Source organism: Budorcas taxicolor, chromosome 9, assembly GCF_023091745.1.
Source record: "Budorcas taxicolor isolate Tak-1 chromosome 9, Takin1.1, whole genome shotgun sequence".
Classification (NCBI taxonomy): domain Eukaryota; kingdom Metazoa; phylum Chordata; class Mammalia; order Artiodactyla; family Bovidae; genus Budorcas; species Budorcas taxicolor.
In genome coordinates, this window is record NC_068918.1 from 84,375,658 (window position 1) to 84,399,102 (window position 23,445).

Sequence of the window (23,445 nt, forward strand, 5' to 3'; positions counted from 1 at the left end):
AGCAGCAGCAGCAACATGCTACCTCAAACAGGAAGGCCCTCCCCCAGCATCCCTGAGACTCAGGCAAATCTAGAGATGCTGGATTCATCACTTCACAAGAATTACATTTAGTTTTTACATTATCTTTCAGTTTTTAAAAGACAAAGACCAATGTCTATATAATGCCCACTGATTTCTATACTGTGCCATCTAGAATAACCCAACCTAGTCTCACTTGCTCTTGAGAACCCATAAGGGAGGGAAAACTGCTGGGTATACACCATCATCCACGCTTGGACAAACATCTCCAGCTTCCTCAATAACTGTTCCTAGAACAGGGTCTTCAGATGTCTTCCTCTCTTATTCTGGACAGTTTCGGTTTGTCTTTATTACATATTAAACTATTATGCCTGGAACCTGACAAAAATCCCACGTGTCATCTGACATCATGAGACAGCAAAACTATGTCCTCACATTTTCTGGATACTCTCAGACTTGCTCTTTCACACCATGGGCTTCAAGTGACCCACTCAAAATCCAAGGTGTTTTCCCAGCAGCTGCAAGATTTTCCAGCTGCCAAGCCCATGTTCTGCACCTGTGCCTTTGGTGACTCAGTGAAGGGCTTGACATGCGGCACCATTACATTCTCTCTTCTTATTCACGCCCCTTGTTTCAGCCTAGCACTTTTTTATGATTCTCGAGACTGCTCTCTAGCACACTATTTATCCTGCACAGATTTGTGGGTCAGTCTTTTCATGTCTTCATCCAAATTATTCATAAATCAATCCAATGAAACAGAGCCCAGAGTAGAGTCCTTTAAGAGTCCACGGTTCAGCCCCCCATTGGTTAGTGTTAGCTCATTAATTCATATCCTTTGGTTATTCAACTAGGAATGAATTTGCTCAGTCAGTGTTTGGTTCACATACTTCCTTTCAGGCACTGGTGTAGGGTCAGCCACAGGCAATCACTGCAAGAAGAATGAAGTATGTGAAATGCCCTCGGATCCACTCTTTTGGGACCTGCTTTGCTTTTTGTCCATGTGTCTGGGCTTCCCCTTAAGGGCCTGTTTGGCACTGGGTTTCCCCTAAAGCCTAATGCCTTTCCTGCCATCCTTGTAGTCAACTTTCCTCCAAGGTCGAGTGCTCCTGGCTCTTCATCCCAATGAACCAACTTGTCCACTAGAGACCAGTCTCTGCTTGAAAGCTCTCCCTTCAAACCAGCTGATGTTATTATTCCCTTAAATGTCCTTTGCCCTTGAGGCTAGCCCATCACTCACAGCTTCATTGCTGAGAAAATTTTCATTGTAAGAAACTCTATCAAAATCCTTAATAAAAGGAACATCTACCATATAATAGCATCCTGCGATCTATGAAGTCTAGTGACCTTATTAGGAAAAGAAATATGTTCACGTCTATATGACTGGGACTTCCTTGTCGGCTCAGACAGCAAAGAATCTACCTGCAATGCAGTAGACCTGGGTTCAGTCCCTGGCTTGGGAAGATCTCCTGGAGAAGGGAATGGCAGCCCACTCCAGTATTCTTGCCTGGAGATTACCATGGGCAGAAGAGCCTGGTGGGCTACAGTCTACAGTCACAAAGAGTTGGACACAACTTAGTGACGAAACCACCACCTCCACCACCACTGTATGACTGCCGGAATACAGTTCGTATACATGAAGCAAACTCTTGTATAGGCTCAGCTCCCTGCTCTGGAAACTATCCCTCTTTCACACACCATCTGCATAGCTTTTATGCCGTCAATGTGATCCCAAGCCCAACCTCAGTCAGTCAGTCCTGGTGGTTAATTGCCCCAAGCTAAGCCAATCACATTTTTTTATTTTATTTTTTTACAGACAGTAGTAGGAAAACTGAAGCACAGCAGCCAATTTCTCTTTGGTGACCGGACTCAAGATGTGGTGCTTGGAAACTGGGGACACTATGCTTACAGTCATATTGGCCGGGGGATGCCCCCTACTGGTGTGGGGAGAGAGAACAGAAAAAGAGGGAGACAGAAGGGTGGGGAGGTACAGAGACAGCCAACCAAACAGAAGACAAGAGAGGAGAGGGGGGGTGGTTACAGAGAGAACAGACCAAGAGAATTTTAAAACCCCAAGATTATGGTCCCTGTTTTGCCTGAGATGGGGCACATTCTTCGACTTGCGTTCCAAGAGTCACCCAAAATCTTTAAAAATCCCCCTTTTTGCCTAAGCTACTTTGCGTTCACATTCTGTCACTGGCCTCTAAAGAGTTCTAAGCGATATGGTGAAAGACACTAACCCCACCCCAGCCAACTGCCCCACCTTTCAGGACTGCACCAGTAGAATCCTTCAAGCTCATGCAGTCCTACAAAGAACTTCTAAGCTTGCACAAAAGAAAGACAAGCAAATTAATATGTCTCTCCCTCACCCTCCCGATTTGAGATCAATCAGAGCCATGGGCTTCCCTGATAGCTCAGTTGGTAAAGAATCCACCTGCAATGCAGGAGACCCCAGTCTGATTTCTGGAGAAGGAATCAAATACGGCCCCCCACTCCAGTATTCTGGCCTGGAGAATTCCATGGACTGTGTAGTCCATGGGGTTGCAAAAAGTCAGACACGACTGAGTGACTTTCACTTTCAGGGCCACGATACCAACAGAAAGGCAAAACTTTATACTTTTTAATCTTCTCAAACAGTGTGCCAACAACTAAAACTGCTCCTTTTCTTTCATACTGTTTATTTTAAAGTTAATTTGCATTTCCTTTTCAATAGCCTCTTTAGAGCACAGGAAAGTCCCTCTACCAGGCCACTGTCCAATTCATGGACTACTGCAGGCTGAAGGGACAGAAAAGTTGGAGAGACCCAGGCAGCTGAGTGTGTCTGCTTATTTTGGTTGCTTTGAATTGACCCATGAAGGAGTGTTCCAACTGATCCAACCCTCTGGGCACAAACATTTCACAGTCTTGTCAAGCTTTGGTCCTCCTGGTCACAGCCCAGACAGGTGCCCTGGTAAATACCTGAGACAGTCACTTTTTTTATTACACTTCCTAGTTATATCAAAACAGGCTTCCAAAAGGTAGACAGGGCAAACATTGAATGACCTCTCCACAGTTCCAAGTTCAGTCAGATTCACAAACACTGCCAGCAGCTAAATATAGAAATGGCTCCATCCTTCTGATGCCAAAAATTGTGTCCAGCATCTGCTCCCAGAACCTCAGTGTCACAGGGGAGTCACTGTCTTCCAGTCCACGGGAGGGTGGTCTCCCTCCAGACCGGCCTGGGCATTGTTTAGCAAAGTGAACATGATGACCATCATGTTATGTAAGATTATAGTGATATTCCCAGCATTTTATTGAGGGTAACCCTGCACCAGGATGGTCAGGTGGTTAAGGCATTGGACGTAAGATGCAATGGACATATGTCTACGTGGGTTCACACGCCACTCCTGGTAGTTAGTTTGGGGATTCCCAGGTGGCGCAGTGGTAGAGAATCTGCCTGCCAACGCAGGAGACACAGGAGATGCGGATTCAACCCCTGGGCTGGGACGATCCCCTGGAGGAGGAAAAGGCAACTCACTGCAGTATTCTTGCCCAGAGAGTCCCATGGACAGAGGAGCCTGGCAGGCTACAGTCCATGGGGTCGCAAAAAGTCAGACACAACTGAGCACACACACACACACACGAACAGGCATAAAGGGCATAAAGACAGAGAATAGAAACAAGGCCATAACCCAGCAAGTGAAACGTAAGTCTCCTTTAGAGCATGTTGCTCACTTAAAAATTTTCCAAAAGTTTACAGGTTGCCCTGCCCAATCCCCATACTAAATCACCTTTTACCAAGGCAATTTTGTGCCATCTCACCAATTTATTCCTTCACATTTTCGTTTTCCCCATGGTCTCAGTCCCCATTCTTAGGGACTTATCAAAGTACTTGCTGTAGGACTCTTGCTAGAAAATGACCAGTCTTTACAGGTGTTAAACACTTGTTGGATGCTCACAGTAACCTTAGTCTGCTCTGCTCTTTAAAAGCAAAGGATGGAGATGCTTACCAAGCATTTTCTGAGAAAGGAGTGTAAATTGCAGGAAACTGTGTAAATTAAAGGAACTGCCTAATGTAATTAGCCACACAGGAAATGTAATGGGCCTGGAAAACAAAAGTGTAATTTATGAGGAAATATCAATTGGAATAATGTAAATAATGGGCTTTTCACTGAGGTTTCTATTACTTGTGGAACTAAGCTAGTCATTAGGCAAGGAAGTGCTTATCCAAGTCTAGAAAGGTTCTCTGAAGGTGTGGCTTTAGAATGTCACACGACCTTCAGGAAAGATCCTTAATTAATTGTGTGAGCTTTGCAAGAAGCATATGGGCTCAGCTGAGTTTCCCACTCCTCCCAGCAGACCAACAACACCTATACGATGTGGCCTTGCTCTCAGCCAGGACCTTCAGGGAAATATCTCTGTGCTTTGCATCCATCTGATGGGGAATCTCTCCACTTTGCGCTCACACTAGCTAGTTTCCTTCCTAAGTGGTCAGATATTGGCAACACTGATGCGTCTGATATCAACCATCTGAATTATAATTATTATTGGCACTCTCCTACGCCTCTCCATGAAACAATTTAGCCAACTCCTCATCTTCACCCTCACCTTTTCTCTCTTTTGAAATAGTCTCTTGCCAGGAAAAAAAAAAAAATCTTTGTATTAAATAAGCTCAGTGGCTTATTACATAAATGGAAACATAACATAAACTTCTAAGTAATAATGGACCATGTAAACTTTTACAGAAGCTCGTGGTCATAAAGAGACCTCATCTAATTAAAGAAAACAACCTTAACTTGTATTGCTTTAGTGTATTATTTTTTGTTATAAAAATCTGACTGTTACTTACCCTGATCATCTTAACTCTAGATTATAAAAGGGCCAACGAGTAACCCAGAAAAATCATGGGGTGAAATGCAAACCCTCTCAAGTATCAGTGCTTCTGAAGTTCTTTAGGTTCAGATTCCAAATGACAGGAAACTGAACAAATTATTAAATGTAGCAGAAAACAATGTGAACAAATAGGTAGATTTTACACTTCTGTTCTTCTCCATCTGCTGTCTTCTAGGCTAAGGAGACCTGCTCCTTCCTACAGCTGCAGCCTCGACTGACCCTCCTATCTTCCATCACGCTTCTGTGTCCCTGGGGTGGGTGCTTCAGTCTACACAGGCCCGGACCCGTGGAGGCTGCCTCCAAGGGGGCTCTTCTCCTGTGTCTCCAGCCCCACAGCCGGCTCCCTCCTCCAGTGGGAGAAGTAGTCACAGCACCACACCTCCTCTCGCCCTTTACAGAAGGGACCCTCCCTCCACAAAGCCGTCTCCCACTCTGCCCCACACCACAGGGTCGCCATCTTCCCTCCCTGCCCCCACGTCACAGGGCCGCCATCTTCCCTCTCTGCCCCCACGTCACAGGGCCGCCGTCTTCCCTCTCTGCCCCCACGTCACAGGGCCGCCGTCTTCCCTCTCTGCCCCCACGTCACAGGGCCGCCGTCTTCCCTCTCTGCCCCCACGTCACAGGGCCGCCGTCTTCCCTCTCTGCCCCCACGTCACAGGGCCGCCGTCTTCCCTCTCTGCCCCCACGTCACAGGGCCGCCGTCTTCCCTCTCTGCCCCCACGTCACAGGGCCGCCGTCTTCCCTCTCTGCCCCCACGTCACAGGGCCGCCGTCTTCCCTCTCTGCCCCCACGTCACAGGGCAGCCGTCTTCCCTCTCTGCCCCCACGTCACAGGGCCGCCGTCTTCCCTCTCTGCCCCCACGTCACAGGGCCGCCGTCTTCCCTCTCTGCCCCCACGTCACAGGGCAGCCATCTTCCCTCTCTGCCCCCACGTCACAGGGCCGCCGTCTTCCCTCTCTGCCCCCACGTCACAGGGCAGCCATCTTCCCTCTCTGCCCCCACGTCACAGGGCCGCCATCTTCCCTCTCTGCCCCCACGTCACAGGGCAGCCTGCAGGGTTAAAAAAAATTGTGCCCCCTCACGCCCAATGCTGTAACTCTAAACACCTCAAACACTTGTTCCTGTTCAACAACTCAAAATAAAGTGGAAAAGTACATTCTAGAACATTGTTTCACTTCTCAGTCCAAAAATGGTCAAAGGTTAAAAATTCAGTTCTCCAGACCTTTCTGGTCTCATCTACAGATCTCTTATGACCCTGATTAAGAAGGGTGATGGGTTTCTTGACTTCAGCTGTGCTAAAGGTAGGGGGATTGACATTTATGTCTACACCAAGAGATAAAAAGGCCCAGCTTCTTCCTTATTCTTATTTCTGGCCAAAGCAGATATCCTTCCTTATAATTACTTGGGCTATTGCTATTATAGCCATCATTTTCACTATTTACTATTATGGGTATTTAGAGGCTCATAAAAATGTGAGCTTCCTCAATGCTTAAACAGCACGAGAGATAAATCAGAAGCACAGAGCTTTGGCTGACACCGGATGAGACCTGACTGGGAACAGCTGGATTGCTCTCTTGACTAAATATTTACAAAAGGCGTGATTATATCACGGAGCGACACTGTGCGAATATAACAATTTATCAATCATCTTGTTTAACACAGAGCCCCACAGGAAGGGCTACATTCCCACTTAACAATAAGAGTCTACTGTATGCTAATTAATTTACTTACTTTCACTTAAGTTTATTTCAGACGTGTCTGCCCTTGTGCTTTTATAAAGCACATTTTACACAGAGACCAAACAAATATTTTATAGGTAAAAAAAGGGTTGGGATGTGCTATGTTAACTTTAAATCTTGGCTCACACTCAGTATTCTGGGGGTTAGAGTGGAGAAGAGTGGACTTGTTGAAGCATATTCGAGGGATCTGGCTACAGATGTTGCTGCTAATTCTGGAGCATAAGAGAAAAGTAAAAGGACAAAGGCCAGCAGTCTCTGGAATTTTAATTTTTTTTAACTTTAACTGGTTGTTATTTCCAGAGAAATGGTCTCCATGTGGTAGGTCCACCATTATCATTCAGTTCAGCCTAGGGGTGTGCTTTCGCAGAAGGAAGCAGAATGTAGTCCCAACCCGGGGGCGGGGGGGGGGGGGGGGGGGGGGGGGGGGGGCGCCGAGGGAACTGGATGAACTTGTCCTGAGTCACACCACATCACAAGTAACACAGGTGCACAAATTTCTAGAAAACCAGTTAGGAGAGGAATTCTGGGAAGATGGCTGTGTTGTCAACAACACAGGTTTGGATCTTCCAGAATCTCTCCATAAAACAGGAAGAGCATGTAGACCGCAAAACCAAACACACTGATAACATTTGTGATGAAACTAAGTGACAAGGTTTCTCCACAAATCCTAAAATACAAGTGTGTGCATGCATAGTCGCTTCAGTCATGTCCAGCTCTTTGCAACCCTATGGGCTATAGCCTGCCAGTGGGTACTGCTAAAGTACCTGATGTTACTGGCACTTGTGAGGCAGAAAGCAGAGAGAAGGAACAGGGCAAGCCTGCAAGCAGGGGAACCCAAAGAAACAAGAGGTATCCCTGGAAAGTGTGGTGGTGAATCAGAGAAGAATCTGGAAAGGTTTATGCCTCCCACAGAAAGTGAGTCCCAAGGGCCTGTGGCAAGAATTTGACAGGGCTCCCTCAACCCTCCACACTGACTAGCTTTCTCTCCAGGTAAGGCCTCCCCAAAGGAAACAAGGTTAGGAATGTAACAAACCCTGAGCAGAGTGAGGAGAACAGAGGCAAAGGGAAGGGAAAAAGCAGATAAAAGTGGGAGCAGGAAGGGGGAAAACAGGAGAGCTCAGAAAGCAAATTGCTTCCTATAACACCCAACAAAAGCAATGTAAGAGGGAGCTCCACAAAGCTGGCAAAGTTCTGTGAATTTGTCCACCTTCTAAAATTCAGGAAAACTAAATTCACATAAAAATGAGTGATCACAAAAGATATAGGTCAATGTCCATAGAAAGTGACTATCAGAAACAAATGAAATGTTTATGAGAATAACATGACAACTGACAAAAAGTTATGCCAGAAAGACATATTAAAACTTGAATATACTCTTCCAAACACACCAAAGACATTAAGAAAAACGATACAAGATTTGAAAGAACAATAATTCAGAATTAGAAAAACTCAGAAATGAAGTGATAAAACTCATGAAAAAAATTATACATAAAAAGTCATTTTAGAAATAATACTGAATTATAAGGAGCACAAGAGCAAATAAATACAATAAACACTGCCTTCAGAAGATAAAAGGGAGGATTTTTCATTAAAAAATTAATGTATAAAAAGATTTTTAAAGAATCAAGAGAAATTAATATTGAAGATAAGCAAAAAAAATATAACATGTGGATAGCAGTCGTCCCAGAGTAGAAAACAGACTAAGGGAGCAGAATAAATAACAAAAATCATAACTCAAAAAACCTTTTCTCAAAAAGGAAAGGTGTAAACTCTATATGTTTACATATTGAGAGAACTCTGTATGTCTTTAAGAATATCAACCCAGAGAGATCAACATCAAGTGACATTTTAATAAAATTGCTGGACTTGAAAGAAAAAAGAAAAGTCATTTGGACATTGGACAAAAGAGCATGTGACTTAGAATAAAATTAGGTTTTCATCAGACAATTACTGTACTATTGTCAATGTTTCCCAGGTGGCACTAGTGGTAAAGAAAACCACCTGCCAATGCAAGAGACATAAGACATGAGAGTTTGATCCCTGGGTTGGGAAGCTCCCCTGCAGGAGGAAATGGCAACCCACTCCAGTATTCTTGCCTGGAGATTACCCATGGACAGAGGACCCTGGCAGGCTACAGTCCATAGGGTCGCAAAGAGTCAGACACAACTGAAGCAACTGACTGACTGACCATAGCAACTCTTGTGACAAAGGAAAATAAGGAAATACATTTCAGATACTCAAAGAATGAAAACATGAGTCAAAAATGTTATACCCAGAAATCCTGACCTTCAAGTAAATAGGGCACAAACTCCTGTTAACACACAAACCTCAGAGAACCATGGTTCCCTGATGCAGCCTTCTGAAGGAATACATTAGAAAACAAGATTCAAAGAATGACTAGAGGGACATCAACAGAAAGACCTGTGATGAGCATAAACATGGAATAAATTAGCAAATTGAGACTAAAAGGGAATTTAAAGGGAGAGACTGGATTAATAATATGCAGCAGTAAGTGATCTGGCCATGTAAGTAAAGCACAATAATTTTTCAAATGGAAGAAGAGTAAGGATAGCATGTTTCCTGTAAATTGGCAGAAATCTACAAGTCTCTGTATCCAGAGACTTGAGCAGACTCGGGCTTGATCCTTTTGAAAGACTATATAGATGCTGTTATTACATTAGGAAGAATATAATGTCTGAGTTTCTTTTTTTCTCCAATGTAAACATTATTTGATTCTTTTTAGTAATTTTATTTCACTCTTTTCAGTAATCAGAATTGGTTATGTACTATTAGTATTGTTATCACTGTGTATTTTATGTGTAGGATGCAATAAAGCAGATGAGTAAATCCTGACAGGATTGGGAAAACAGCAAGATATTCCTATATTAGAACTGTGCTATGCACCCTGGGATCACTCTGGACAGTGGGGCCTTCTTTATAGCCTGGAGACTGTAAGGACAATTCTTTTCACATGTGCCATCTGCACAAGAGATGGAGTAAAAATACACCAAGGTCCTAAAATCCCCAAACTACAAAATAGAAGACTTACCAGAAAAGAAATACAGCTCCATGCAAGAATATTTATTCATGTTAACATTGCTGCAAGTTTAAATGAATGTTCCTCTTTGCTAGGTTTTCTCTTTAGAACTTAGTTCTCGGCAATACAAAGAAATAAAGGAAAACAATAAAATGGGAAAGACTAGCAATCTCTTCAAGAAAATTAAAGATACCAAGGGAACATTTCATGCAAAAATGGGCACAATAAAGGACAGAAACGTTATGGGCCTAACAGATGCAGAAGATGTTAAAAAGAGTTGGCAGAAATACACAGAAGAACTATACAAAAAAGGTCTTAATGACCTGGCCAACCACAATGGTGTGCTCAGTCACCTAGAACCAGACAACCTGGAATGTGAAGTCAAGTGAGCTTTAGGAACCATTACTACAAGCAAAGTTAGTGGAGGTGATGGAATTCCAGCTCAGCTATTTTAAATTCTAAAAGATGATGCTGTGAAAGTGCTGCCCCAGCAAATTTGGAAAACTGAGCAGTGGCCACAGGACTGGAAATGGTCGGTTTTCATTCCAATCCCAAAGAAAAGCAATGCCAAAGAATGTTCAAACTACCATACAATTACGCTCATTTCACAGGATAGCAAGGTAATGCCCAAAATCCTTCAAGCTAGGATTCAGCAGTACATGAACCAAGAATTTCCAGGTGTACAAGCTGGATTTAGAAAAGGCAGGGGAACCAGAGATCAAATTGCCAACATCTGTTGGATCATAGAAAAAGCAAGAGAATTCCAGAAAAATATCTACTTCTGCTTCATTGACTATGCTAAAGCCTTTAATTGTGTGGGCCATAACAAACCATGGAAAACTCCTAAAGAGATGGGAATACCAGACCACTTTACCTGTCTCATGAGAAACCTATATGCAGATCAAGAAGCAACAGTTAGAACAAAAGACAGAACAATGGACTGGTCTCAAATTGGGAAAGGAGTACGTCAAGGCTGTATACTGTCACCCTGTTTATTTAACTTATATCCAAAGCACATCATGCAAAATGCCAGGCTGGATGAAGCTCAAGCTGGAATCAAGATTGCCAGGAGAAATATCAATAACCTCAATATGCAGATGATACCACCCTAATGGCAGAAAGCAAAGAGGAACTAAAAAACCTCTTGATGAAGGTGAAAGAAGAGAATGAAAAAGTTGGCTTAAAACTCAACATTCAAAAAACAAAGATCATGGCATCCAGTCCCACCATTTCATGGCAAATAGATGGGTAAACAATGGAAACAGTAACAGACTTTATTTTCTTGGGCTCTAAAATCACTGCAGATGGTGACTGTAGCCATGAAATTAAAAGATGCTTGCTCCTTGAAGAAAACCTGTGACCAACACAGACAGCTTATTAAAAAGCAGAGACATTATTTTGTTGACCAAGGTCTGTATAGGCAAAGCTATGGCTTTTTCAGTAATTATGTACAGATATGAGAGTTGGATCATAAAGAAGGCTGAGCGCTGAAGAACTGATGCTTTCAAGCTGCAGTGTCAGAGAAGACTCTTGAGAGTCCCTTGGACTGCAAGGAAATCAAATCAGTCAATCCTAAAGGAAATCAACCCTGAATATTCATTGACAGGACTGATGCTGAAGCTGAAGCTCCAATACTTTGGCCTCCTGATTGGAAGAGTTAACTCATTGGAAAAGATCCTGATGCTGGCAAAGATTGAAGGTAAAAGGAGAAGGGGGCAACAGAAGATGTGATGGTTGAATGGACATGAGTTTAAGCAAACTCCAAGAGATGGTGAAGGACAGGGAAACCTGGCATGCTGCAGTTTATAGCATCACAAAGAGTTAGACACGACTTAGTGACTGAACAACCAAAAGTTTGATACTTAAGGCAAGAATGAAGGAACTGGGATGGAAAGTTAGCCTCTTAGATACCAATGACAAGATGAATCTCAAACCCAAGTGATGAGGTGATTAGCAAAACCAGCTCTGTTGAATTAATTCAGTTAATTATATGTAGCAATAACACCTAGTCCCATTAGTTCTCACTGTGTGCCAGACACTGTGTGCTTATTTGCATTGCTTCCTTTAATCTTCGGAGAAGGCAATGGCACCCCACTCCAGTACTCTTGCCTGGAATATCCCGCAAGAGGAGGAGCCTGGTAGGCTGCAGTCCATGTGGTCAATAGGAGTCGGACACGACTGAGCGACTTCACTTTCACTTTTCACTTTCCTGCATTGGAGAAGGAAATGGCAACCAACTCCAGTTTTCTTGCCTGGAGAGTCCAGGGACGGGGGAGCCTGGTGGGCTGCCGTCTCTGGGGTCACACAGAGTCGGACACGACTGAAGCGACTTAGCAGCAGCAGCAGCAGCAGCTTTAATCTTCACCAACACCCTTTTGAGGTACAAACTATTTTAAGCCCCATTTCACCAAAGAGGAACTGAGTCCAGAGATGGAGTAGCTTGCCCAAGGTCACACCATTAGATTCAGACTTGTGTTCTCTCACACCAAAGTCCCTCACTAGGAGCTCTCTGGTGTAACCAAGGAGGAAAACTGCATCATGTTAACTTGGGTTGTTATTCTGATTCTTCTTGATTTGTTTCCAAGAGTTCTGGGATAAAGCATGCATTTAGACATTGTGACACAGGTGCATCTGACCTTGGGTGGACCCAACAAGACACCCCAGATCCAACCAGGATGCTGGGGGTGGGCACTCCAGTGGCATCCAGCAGGCCACTCACTGACTGTAGTGCTAACAGTTCAGTTCAGTTCAGTCGCTCAGTCGTGTCTGACTCTTTGCGACCCCATGAATTGCAGCACGCCAGGCCTCCCTGTCCATCACCAACTCCCAGAGTTCACTCAGACTCACGTCCATCGAGTCAGTGATGCCATCCATCTAATCCTCTGTCGTCCCCTTCTCCTCCTGCCCCCAATCCCTCCCAGCATCAGGGTCTTTTCCAATAAGTCAACTCTTCGCATGAGATGGCCAAAGTACAGGAGCTTCAGCTTTAGCATCATTCCTTCCAAAGAAATCCCAGGGCTGATCTCCTTCAGAATGGATTGGTTGGATCTCCTTGCAGTCCAAGGGACTCTCAAGAGTCTTCTCCAACACCACACTTCAAAAGCATCAATTCTTCGGTGCTCAGCCTTCTTCACAGACCAACTCTCACATCCATACATGACCACAGAAAAAACCATAGCCTTGACTAGACGGACCTTAGTCGGCAAAGTAACGTCTCTGCTTTTTAATATGCTCTCTAGGTTGGTCATAACTTTTCTTCCAAGGAGTAAGCGTCTTTTAATTTCATGGCTGCAGTCACCATCTGCAGTGATTTTGGACCCCCAAAAAATAAAGTTTGACACTGTTTCCACTGTTTCCCCATCTATTTCCCATGAAGTGATGGGACCGGATGCCATGATCTTCGTTTTCTGAATGTCGAGCTTTAAGCCAACTTTTTCACTCTCCTCTTTCACTTTCATCAAGAGGCTCTTTAGCTCCTCTTCACTTTCTGCCATAAGGGTGGTGTCATCTGCATATCTGAGGTTGTTGATATTTCTCCCGGCAATCTTGATTCCAGCTTGTATTTCTTCCAGTCCAGCGTTTCTCATGATGTACTCTGCATAGAAGTTAAATAAGCAGGGTGGCAATATACAGCCTTGACGTACTCCTTTTCCTATTTGGAACCAGTCTGTTGTTCCATGTCCAGTTCTAACTGTTGCTTCCTGACCTGCATACAGATTTCTCAAGAGGCAGGTCAGGTGGTCTGGTATACCCATCTCTTTCAGAATTTTCCACAGTTTATTGTGTCCACACAGTCAAAGGCTTTGGCATATTCAACAAAGCAGAAATAGATGTTTTTCTGGAACTCTCTTGCTTTTCCCATGATCCAGCGGATGGTGGCAATTTGATCTCTCGTTCCTCTGCCTTTTCTAAAACCAGCTTGAACATCAGGGAGTTCACAGTTCACATATTGCTGAAGCCTGGCTTGGAGAATTTTGAGCATTACTTTACTAGCATGTGAGATGTGTGCAATTGTGCGGTAGTTTGAGCATTCTATGGTGTTGCCTTTCTTTGGAATTGGAATGAAAACTGACCTTTTCCAGGCCTGTGGCCACTGCTGAGTTTTCCAAATTTGTTGGCATATTGAGTGCAGCACTTTCACAGCATCATCTTTCAGGATTTGAAATAGCTCAACTGGAATTCCATCACCTCCACTAGCTTTGTTCATAGTGATGCTTTCTAAGGCCCACTTGACTTCACAGACCAGGATGTCTGGCTCTAGATGAGTGATCACATCATCATGATTATCTGGGTCGTGAAGATCTTTTTTGTACAGTTCTTCTGTGTATTCTTGCCACCTCTTCTTAATATCTTCTGCTTCTGTTAGATCCAGACCATTTCTGTCCTTTATCAAGCCCATGTTTGCATGAAATGTTCTCTTGGTATCTCTGATTTTCTTGAAGAGATCTCTAGTCTTTCCCATTCTGTTTTTTTCCTCGATTTCTTTGCACTGATCGCTGAAGAAGTTAAATAAGCTGGGTGACACTATACAGCCTTGATGTACTCCTTTTCCTATTTGGAACCAGTCTGTTGTTCCATCTTCAGTTTTAACTGTTGCTTCCTGACCTGCATACAGATTTCTCAAGAGGCAGGTCAGGTGGTTTGGTATTCCCATCTTTTTCAGAATTTTCCAGTTTATTGTGATCCACACAGTCAAAGGCTTTGGCATAGTCAACAAAGCAGAAATAGAGGTTTTTCTGGAACTCTCTTGCTTTTTCCATGATCCAGCAGATGGTGGCAATTTGATCTCTGGTTCCTCTGCCTTTTCTAAAACCAGCTTGAACATCAGGGAGTTCACAGTTCACGTATTGCTGAAGCCTGGCTTGGAGAATTTTGAGCATTACTTTACTAGCATGTGAGATGAGTGCAATTGTGCAGTAGTTTGAGCATTCTTTGGCATTGCCTTTCTTTGGAATTGGAATGAAAATGGAACTTTTCCAGTCCTGTGGCCACTGCTGAGTTTTCCAAATTTGCTGGCATATTGAGTGCAGCACTTTCACAGCATCATCTTTCAGGATTTGAAACAGCTCAACTGGAATTCCATCACCTCCACTAGCTTTGTTCGTAGTGATGATTTCCAAGGCCCACCTGACTTCACATTCCAAGATGTCTGGCTCTAGATGAGTGATCACATCATCATGATTATCTGGGTCGTGAAGATCTTTTCTGTACAGTTCTTCTGTGTATTCTTGCCACCTCTTCTTAATATCTTCTGCTTCTGCTAGGTCCATACCATTTCTGTCCTTTATCAAGCCCATCTTTGCATGAAATGTTCCCTTGGTATCTCTAACTTTCTTGAAGAGATCTCTAGTCTTTCCCATTCTGTTGTTTTCCTCTATTTCTTTGCATTGATCTCTGAGGAAGGCTTTCTTATCTCTCCTTGCTATTCTTTGGAACTCTGCATTCAGATGCTTATATCTTTCCTTTTCTCTTTTGCTTTTCACCTCTCTTCTTTTCACAGCTATTTGTAAGGCCTCCCCAGATAGCCATTTTGCTTTTTTGCATTTCTTTTCCATGGGGATGGTCTTGATCCCTGTCTCCTGTACAATGTCATGAACCTCATTCCATAGTTCATCAGGCACTCTATCTATCAGATCTAGTCCCTTAAATCTATTTCTCACTTCCACTATATAATCATAAGGGATTTGATTTAGGTCATACCTGAATGGTCCAGCCGTTTTCCCTGCTTTCTTCAATTTCAGTCTGAATTTGGTAATAAGGAGTTCATGATCTGAGCCACAGTCAGCTCCTGGTCTTGTTTTTGTTGACTCTATAGAGCTTCTCCATCTTTGGCTGCAAAGAATATAATCAATCTGATTTCGGTGTTGACCATCTGGTGATGTCCATGTGTAGAGTCTTCTCTTGTGTTGTTGGAAGAGGGTGTTTGCTATGACCAGTGCATTTTCTTGGCAAAACTCTATTAGTCTTTGCCCTGCTTCATTCTGCATTCCAAGGCCAAATTTGCCTGTTACTCCAGGTGTTTTGTGACTTCCTACTTTTGCATTCCAGTCCCCTATAATGAAAAGGACATCTTTTTTGGGTGTTAGTTCTAAAAGGTCTTGTAGGTCTTCATAGAACCGTTCAACTTCAGTTTCTTCACCGTTACTGGTTGGGGCATAGACTTGGATAACTGTGATATTGAATGGTTTGCCTTGGAGATGAACAGAGATCATTCTGTTGTTTTTGAGATTGCATCCAAGTACTGCATTTCAGACTCTTTTGTTGACCATGATGACTACTCCATTTCTTCTGAGGGATTCCTGCCCACAGTAGTAGATACAATGGTCATCTGAGTTAAATTCACCCATTCCAGTCCACTTTAGTTCGCTGATTCCTAGAATATTGACGTTCACTCTTGCCATCTCTTGTTTGACCACTTTCAATTTGCCTTGATTCATGGACCTGACATTCCAGGTTCCTATGCAATATTGCTCTTTATAGCATCGGATCTTACTTCTATCACCAGTCACATCCACAACTGGGTATTGTTTTTGCTTTGGCTCCATCCCTTCATTCTTTCTGGAGTTATTTCTCCACTGATCTCCAGTAGCATATTGGGCACCTAATGACCTGGGGCGTTCCTCTTTTGGTATCCTATCATTTTGCCTTTTCATACTGTTCATGGGGTTCTCAAGGCAAGAATACTGAAGTGGCTTGCCATTCCCTTCTCCAGTGGACCACATTCTGTCAGGCATCTCCACCATGACCTGCCCGTCTTGCATTGCCCGGCAGGCATGGCTTGGTTTCATTGAGTTAGACAAGGCTGTGGTCCTAGTGTGATTCGATTGACTAGTTTTCTGTGAGTATGGTTTCAGTGTGTCTGCCCTCTGATGCCCTCTTGTAACACCTACCATCTTACTTGGGTTTCTCTTACCTTGGGCGTGGGGTATCTCTTCACGGCTGCTCCAGCAAAGCACAGCCGCTGCCCCTTACCTTGGACGAGGGGTATCTCCTTACTGCCGCCTTTCCTGACCTTCAACGTGGGATAGCTCCTCTAGGCCCTCCTGTGCCTGCGCCGCCACTGTTCCTTGCGTTGCTCCTCCCGGCCCTGGCCTCGGGCGTGTGTGGCTCCTCCCAGCTGCCGGCCCTGGCCTCAGGCTCGGGGTGGCTCCTCAGGGTCACCGCCCCTGGCATGGGGCGCGAGGTGGCTTCTCCCGGCGCCCCTGACCTCGGACGCGGGGTCTCTCCTCCCGCCTGCCACTGACCTCGGACGCGAGGTAGCTCCTCTCAGCCATCGCCCCTGACCTCAGACGCAGGGCAGCTCCTCTCGGCCATTCCTGCACCATCGCAGCCTGGCACTCTAGGCCGCTGCCCCTGACCTCGGACGTGGGGTAGCTCCTTTCGGCCGCGCTTAGTGTGCCGGCTCGCCGCCGCCGCCTGCACTTGGTGCTAACAGTGGGGATGGGAAAGATGTAAAGAGACGCAAGTTCTATTCCTGGCTTGGGAAGATCCTCTGGAAGAGGGCACGGCAACCCACTCCAGTGTTCTTGCTTGGAGAATCCCTGGACAGAGGAGCCTGGTGGGCTACAGTCCATGGAGTTGCAAAGAGTCAAACACAACTGAAGCAACTTAGCACACATGCACTTAGCTTCTCTGTTTTCTTACTGATAAAATAGCAATCTAAAGCATCTCAGCACACAATAGTTCTTGGCAAGATTAAATAAGGTACTATGTGTACAACAGTCTACAAACATTCCAAATTCATCTCCCTCATCCCACGTCCCGCAGAACCACCATGGACTTCAGTCTCACAGATATACAACATCAGTCCACAGTGGGAGTGCTGTCTGAGTGCGAGGACACTATTACATTTCGTTTGGTTTTGCTGCTTTTAAAGCATCCAACCATCACCCCAAGTTCAACATATCTGGAATATTTATCCTTACAGCATTTTCAAAATTCGTGCAAACTCTCCAGTGGAATCTGTCCTGGAAAGAGTCTCTCTCTCCCCAAATAAGTCATGGTCATGAGAAGACACAGACTGTTAGAGCCAGACTTCTACAAATACTGTCTGGAGAGTGGGCCTTTGAGTAAGAAGACTGAGCTCATTCAAAAAGGGTCCCCTGCCTCCTGCAATGGGATGGAAAAGGGAAACAGCAGCCATGCAGATGCTTCCCTGGGCTTCCTTCCTATCTAGGCTGGGTGGAAGAGAGATGCAGGAGAGAGATTTCTTTGTCCTGCACTGGGTGCCCCCACTGGGGAGGAGCAGCAGAGGAGGCTAAGAAGGGGCTGCCCCACCTGTCCTGCCCAACGAGTCCTGGGAACATATACATCCCCTGGGGCCCAGCCCACAACCCCCTCCCCAAGCCCTGCTCTCCTCAGATTTCACCATCCTGGGAGGAAAACAAGGGAGATGTTAAATGCTATTTAAGGTCTCTCTGTCTTACCAAAACCCTTTGTAGGAGGTTATTAATGTCAAAGGAAAACCAAACTTATCCTCATGCCTTCTTTCCCCCTGAAATCAGACAGGCCTGTGCTGGGACTGCCTACATCATGGAGCACCCAGGTAAGGTGGCCACAGCCTCCACTCCCACCCAGGTACCAAGGGACTTTGCAACCCACTCTAGAGAAACGAAGGTTTCTCCCAACCCCGCCAGAGGCATGCAGGCTCCCTGGGTTAAAATACAATTATTAGTCAGGCTTCTTATAGGTAAAGAACTGGAATAAGAGAACTTACAAACCATACTACTCATATTTTAGCTTTGGGGGGTCTTGAAAATGCCCAATTTTATCTTAATGAGAAGATTCCTTGTAGGGGGCACTCCGCAAAAAGAGAGAGGCAGTGGAACTTCCCTCAGCAATGCCGAGGGGGTCCCGAGAAGAGGTGAGCCTGCTGTCCGCCAACCCAGCCCCTCTGCGAGCAAGAGACAATCAGAGGCAACAAGGGTTCCGTCTAAGCAGTTCCACTTTATTGCCACAAACTCTTGGTTTATATAGGCAAGCAAGGGGGTTTTGCGAGGGTTGCACCAATCACGTTAAAGGTCAAATCTTAATATACCATAGTTGCACCAATCACGTTAAAGGTCAAGTCCTCATGCGCTTCATTGCAACAAGAGTCTATGGTGATCACGTGCTGTCCACGTGAAAGGAAATCAAGAGAGCCAGTGAAAAGTTTTAACAAACAACTTAGGCCACGCCCTCATCTCTTCCGCCAGGCGCCATCTTAGCTCTAAACCGCAAAGCTAGCCCTTCTTTTTTCAAGGTTTCCCATTTAGGGCCCCACAATTCCTAACTCAGACAAAACTTCCTCTCAAACTCTTACTACTTGTAACCCATAAAGGATATTTTTAAAGACTTGGACAGTAAAGCATTATAATTCCTACATAGGGTTTAACTGAGAAGAGTATTTGTCGGTCATTCTCTCTTCCCTCTCTTTGTGTGTGTTTGTGTATAAGTGATGCAACTTTAAAACAATATACTCTTAACAGTACTGGTTTGGAGACTCCTCACCTTCCAGGGGGCAGTCTTGGCTCATTCAGGGTTCACATGTCAACAGTGGTCCCTGGGAGGCTTTGATGCTGGCACCACACCCCCTAACCCCTCACTGCTGTGAGCCGGGTGCTCTCATTGCTCTGCGTCTCTGTGTCCTTCCTCTGAAATCACCACTTATTGCTACATCACACTCTCAAATCCTCCCTGGAGGTTCTTGGACTTGGCTTTGTCTCATGGATAACACCTCAAACAGCCTTGGCTGCTCTTGGAGGCTCTGCTATCTCCCCCACATGAGCTGGGGATGCAGCCCCCCACCCAGAGAGTCGCTAGATGTTATGGCCTCCTTGCTCCCCTGACCCAGCAGAAAGCCATGGAGCTACTCCTCGGGGCTCTGGTTCTCATAGGCCTGTCTTGAAGAATTCCAACTCTGTAGGGTGCCAGTGTGGGGCCTGGTGCGCTCCACAAGGAATTCTCAAAGAAGATGGCAAGTCCAGGAGTAGGTGTCATGGTGCTGAGGCCCAGGGTCGGCCCTCCAGGGGCCCTGACGGACATAGGCCTGCTGACCACGGTGGCTGTGATCCTGGAGGGAACTGACATTAAGTCTCCCCAGGGCCCCTCTGTTGCCACCGGGACCTCCGGTGTGCGCTCAGGTGCTTGTCAGACTCCAGGTCACCGCTCACCCCAGGGCCGTGATGGGTGACTCCCTCATTCCCCAGTTCCCCAGCATCCCCAGAAGAACATCATCAGCCCATCAGCCTCCTTAACTCCCAGAGATGCCTTTGTCACTTGCTATGACTGCATCTCACTCTCTGATTGGAATAAGTTCTCCTGCCATTTTTCCTCTGCTACCATGCACGGCATGTTTCCAGTTATGCCAAATGGAAAGGACACTGCGAACCCTGCTTTGCTGGGAACGTTCAGTCTCTGTCTAAAGTCTGAGAAACCACCCTGGGGAGGCACGGCGTGTCCTACCCATGTTAGAGCATCAGACATCTCTGGGAGCTCCAGCCAACAAGAGGCTGAATTACAGTGAAATCCGCCTGATCGCTCTGCTCCTTGACACTTCTGTACCACACATTAATGACATGTGTCCGACTGCAAATTCTAAACCACCTAAAACTAGATTCTCCTCTGCATGAGTTTAAAGCCTTGAGGCTCTTCTTCCAATGTTGATTACCTTGGGTTTGCTATAACCAAGATATAAACACAGGATATAAAAACAAGAAAAATAATCTTTTAAGGTTAATAGCTTTGAACAATTAGTATAAATATCACACAGTTGATATTTTCCGCAATATTAATTTTGAAACTGAGCAAACTATTTTGCTAAGCCAAAGTACTCTGCTGACTAAGAATTACTTTTTTTAATCCTCATTCCAACCAAGGAAGTGAATATATAACATTAACTGTGTCATTCACCATGTTAGACCTCAGCCATTTTGGTCCCTCAGCCATTTTGCCCCCATTGGCACTGACATTTAATGGTCATCGCTACATGAGGCTAAGGAGTCCAGCCATGTTCATCATCTGACCAAGAAGCAGCCTTCTCTTCCTTAAGCTCCAACTATGCAGAAAACACTCAACAAGCATTTGTGGGTGGAGTGGAGCAGAACGTTTCAAGGGCTTTAAGAAACAACGTCACCCGGGTGCTTTTAGCCCCAGGACCTAGCACAGTGAGTGGATGGTAGTAGGGGCTCAACACTCGACTTCGTCGAATAGGCAGCATCTACGTGGACAAGCAGATAGAACATTCAGTCATTCCTGCCCACTGCAGCTGGCTTTTAACATTGTGCCAGAGATAGGACTTGCATTTTTATAGTTTCCTCTTCCCAGGATGAGGCAAATGCATCTATGTACTGTTCTTGTTCATGGGGCCATGAATAAACCCCAGTCTGACAACTAAAGCCTAGTGCTCAGGAGACAGAGAAGCCGACCTGAGGAATTGCCTGAGACACCTGGCAGGTGGCTCGTGCCCCTCAACGGGGCTGGGACAGGGTCCACCCCTCACCCCAAGAGAGAGAAGAGGGGCAGGCACGCACCCTCGTGTCTGTGGAGATGGCCGAAACCCTACAAGTGGTGGAGGAAGTGACAGCAGCCATCCTCAAATGTCTGAAGCCGAGTCCTTAGGGTGTAGAACCCTCAGGGAGACGTCCCTAGCCACAAAATAGGCCCTGATAGCTAGCTGCCAGGACTGCCCCCCTCGAAAAGCTAATCTACTAGAAAAACTCTCTGTTCTACATTTTCGCTGAAAGTTTGACTCTTCTTTTATAGTTTAAAAGTTTTAACTGGAGTCATAATTGTTTGGTTTATTCCTGCTGGCAGCTAGAAACTCTAATTTCTAATAAATGAGAAAAAATTATTTTCAGGGAACATTCTATAATTCTTTTTGGAGATATAAATGTAATCATGGTCAAAATTGCTAAAAATAATGTTTCTGAATCCCAGTACCCTAAAAATATATTCACATTTAATAACTGAAGTATTATATCTTAATTATTATTATATAACTATTTTATTCCATGTGTAGTCTCTAGACCACACATATTTTATCCCTATTATCTCTATTTTCTATAATGCAATGTAATATAAATGCAATGTTCAGTTCAGTTCAGTCGCTCAGTCATGTCCGACTCTTTGCGACCCCATGAATCACAGCACACCAGGCCTCCCTGTCCATCACCATCTCCCGGAGTTCACTCAGACTCACGTCCATCAAGTCAGTGATGACATCCAGCCATCTCATCCTCGGTCGTCCCCTTCTCCTCCTGCCTCCAATCCTTTCCAGCATCAGAGTCTTTTCCAATGAGTCAACTCTTCCCATGAGGTGGCCAAAGTACTGGAGCTTCAGCTTTAGCATCATTCCTTCCAAAGAAATCCCAGGGCTGATCTCCTTCAGAATGGACTGGTTGGATCTCCTTGCAGTCCAAGGGACTCTCAAGAGTCTTCTCCAACACCACAGTTCAAAAGCATCAATTCTTCAGCACTCAGCCTTCTTCACAGTCCAACTCTCACATCCATACATGACCACAGGAAAAACCACAGCCTTGACTAGATGGACCTTAGTTGGCAAAGTAATGTCTCTGCTTTTGAATATACTATCTAGGTTGGTCATAACTTTTCTTTAAAGGAGTAGGCATCTTTTAATTTCATTGCTGCAGTCACCATCTGCAGTGATTTTGGAGCCCCCTCCCCCAAATAAAGTCTGACAGTTTCCCCTGTTTCCCCATCTATTTCCCATGAAGTGATGGGACCGGATGCCATGATCTTCGTTTTCTGAATGTCGAGCTGTAAGCCAACATTTTCACTCTCCACTTTCACTTTCATCAAGAGGCTCTTTAGCTCCTCTTCACTTTCTGCCATAAGGGTGGTGTCATCTGCATTTCTGAGGTTATTGGTATTTCTCCTGGCAATCTTGATTCCAGCTTGTGTTTCTTCCAGTCCAGCGTTTCTCAGGATGCACTCTGCATAGAAGTTAAATAAGCCGGGTGGCAATATACAGCCTTGACGTACTCCTTTTGCTATTTGAAACCAGTCTGTTGTTCCATGTCCAGTTCTAACTGTTGCTTCCTGACCTGCATACAGATTTCTCAAGAGGCAGGTCAGGTGGTCTGGTATTCCCATCTTTTTCAGAATTTTCCACAGTTTATTGTGATCCACACAGTCAAAGGCTTTGGCATAGTCAACAAAGCAGAAATAGAGGTTTTTCTGGAACTCTCTTGCTTTTTCCATGATCCAGCGGATGGTGGCAATTTGATCTCTGGTTCCTCTGCCTTTTCTAAAACCAGCTTGAACATCAGGGAGTTCACAGTTCACGTATTGCTGAAGCCTGGCTTGGAGAATTTTGAGCATTACTTTACTAGCATGTGAGATGAGTGCAATTGTGCGGTAGTTTGAGCATTCTTGGCATTGCCTTTCTTTGGAATTGGAATGAAAACAGACCTTTTCCAGTTCTGTGGCCACTGCTGAGTTTTCCAAATTTGCTGGCATATTGAGTGCAGCACTTTCACAGCATCATCTTTCAGGATTTGAAACAGCTCAACTGGAATTCCATCACCTCCACTAGCTTTGTTCATAGTGATGCTTTTAAGGCCCACTTGACTTCACATTCCAAGATGTCTGGCTCTAGATGAGTGATCACATCATCATGATTATCTGGGTCATGAAGATCTTTTTTGTACAGTTCTTCCGTGTATTCTTGCCACCTCTTCTTAATATCTTCTGCTTCTGTTAGGTCCATACCATTTTTGTCCTTTATGTAGTGTAATGTAAATAAAGGAACAAAATTCTTAATAGACATTTATTTTTAATGCAG